Consider the following 2,642-nt stretch of genomic DNA (forward strand, 5'->3'; position numbering starts at 1 on the left):
CTTAGTGCAGCTACGTTGATGTTGTGGTGCCTCAGTTCTCCGGCCGTGATTGCAGTGTGGTGCTCTGGGCATTCACTATTAGGGTTGTCCATGAGGATACTGATGTTCTACATCCTGAAAGTTATGTATCTTCGCTGGTATTTTCAAGTGCAGTAAAGGTGATCCCACTGGATGCAGTTATCCAGTCAGGAAGAACTATAGAATATTGTATTAGACATATCATGTTTAAGGCACCTTTTCTAGCCCCCTCCCCATGTGTGATGAGCAGAGTGGATCCTGAAGAGGGCTGCTCAGTCACCATTACAGCTGCTCAATTGGACTCCTGTCTTGTTCAAGTGCTAAATGACTTTCTTGTAATTGCCGCCTTCGTGCCAGTACATGACTAGAAGCTTCCAGACCTTACAAACCTGCTCCTGTCACCATTAGCTGGTTACCAAAGGGTTTGAGGAATTAATGTGCTGGAAAAACTGTTGTCATGGAAGATGCCTGTGTGTGACTTCTTCTGTTATGGAGAAGTTGTTGCATATCAGTGTCCACATGGCTCTTGACAGAACGGGACCTGATCCAATGGTGAGGAAACCAAGACAACTGGGATTTCGTTCCACTGCAGCCTTCATCCACCTTCACAGCTGTTGAGCTTTTGACATCTTCTTCTGCCTGCTCTACCACTGCAGACATGTAGACCTAAGGCTGGGGTCTAGGCAGGCTTATTATACCTGGAACTAGCTTATTGCCTGTCATGAATGACAGAGGGTTTCAGGGAGTGTTTAAGTGCCCTCTCCTCCACACCCCCGCGTACCCTTCGGGGCTGGCCATGTAAACAGTCCCTCCACTGCCACCACCTCCTCCTCCAGCCTCCGGTACGGTGGCTCCCTCCCCCCTGCCTGCTTCCACCTCCTCCCCCAGAGCAGCAAGGATTCCCCCCATCTCTACTACTCTCCCAGCTCCTTTCCCTCCCTCTCTCTCCACCTCCCCCTCCCTGCCAGCTGTTGTTGGGGCCAGGCGGCAGGGGGACACTGCCAAAGTAACCCCCTCTCCCCTCCACTCCCTGCTTCCCTCCATTCCTTCCTTCCCTGCCACTTGGCCCCAACAACACCCACCACCATGACCCCCCCTCCCTTCGCTCTCAGGCAGGGAGGTGGGGGGAAGCCCTGCTGCTCAGGTGGCCAGGGCCTGTCTGCCACCACCACAAACTTCTCTGGCAGTGGTGCAAAGTTGGACCCATGCAGTCTGGGCCTGCGCAGCCAATCACTGCCCGCCCTCTCGGCAGTGCATGCGTAGTTGGCCAAAAGCATTATGGACAGACAGGCACATAGACAGATGGACTAAGCCCTTTATTATAATAGAAGGCTGGTGAGAAGCTTGGCCTCCACCCACTTCAGCATGCACCCATATCTGGAAATAAGACACTGTAACCCTTTCAGAACAGCACTAAACAAATTCTCAGATTTTCTATCTTGAGCATAGAAAATCTCAAAGATCTTCTATCTTGGTCTGTGCTCAGGGTCATTCTAAAGCAGCTCCATTGCCCATGCATGGATCATGAGTGAGGGAGGGGAGGAAGATGTTCCTCAGTGATTTAGCTTAGCTGAGAGGAGCTATAATTGCAGCTTTGCAGGATATGAAGGGATAAACAGCAAGGAGGGAAAGAACTATTTAATAGTGTCACAAGTAAATTTAGGCTTGAAATTAAGAGAAAGGTTCTAACCACCAGAGGAATGAAGTTTTGGAACAACCTTTCAGTAGAAACAAGAAAACAAACTGGTTTTAAAATGGTGCTTTAAATTTATTAAATAAATTACAGGAGGATGTCATTGCCTATGATAGCAGGAGCCTGGATCTAGTGACCCAAGTGATCCTATGTCCTATATTACTGATTTTTCTTGTTGTTCTAAGGCTAAGCTTCTCCTCCAGCAGAAGCTACACATAAATATGCTACAAAGAAACTTAAGAACTGCCTTTCAAAATGGCTACTAGGGCTGTGCGCAATGACTAGAATTCTTCATAAGACATCGAGTGGGTAAGTTAACTAGTAGGGTGAAAGTGCTAGACTTTAGGAAAGCTGATTTCAATGAACTCAGGCGATTAGTCAAGGACGCACTGCAGAGTAGGAGTTTTGAAATGATGGGAGCCCAAGAAGGGTGGCTGTGCCTTAAGGAAACGATCCTTCGGGCACAGAGAGAGATGATCCCGATGCAAGGAAAAAGAGGGAAAGGGGCCAGGAGGCTTCCTTGGCTGACCAGAGAAATCCAGGGCAGCCTAAGGGCCAAAAGGGGAGCACATCAAAAGTGGAAACAGGGAGAGATCACCAAAGACGAATATACCTCCTCTGCTCGTGCTTGTAGGGAGGCAGTTAGATGGGCCAAAGCTACCATGGAGCTGAGGATGGCATCCCAAGTAAAGGACAACAAAAAATTTTTCTTTAGATATATAGGGAGTAAAAGGAAGGCCCAGGGAGGAATAGGACCCCTACTAAATGGGCAGAAGCAATTGGTGACGGACAGGGGGGACAAGGCCGAACTCCTCAATGAGTTCTTTGCCTCAGTGTTCCTAAGCGAGGGGCACGACAAGTCTCTCACTGGGGTTGTAGAGAGGCAGCAGCAAGGCGCCAGACTACCATGCGTAGACCCTGAGATGGTGCA

Source organism: Alligator sinensis, unplaced genomic scaffold (genome assembly GCF_000455745.1).
Source record: "Alligator sinensis unplaced genomic scaffold, ASM45574v1 scaffold189_1, whole genome shotgun sequence".
Taxonomy (NCBI): domain Eukaryota; kingdom Metazoa; phylum Chordata; order Crocodylia; family Alligatoridae; genus Alligator; species Alligator sinensis.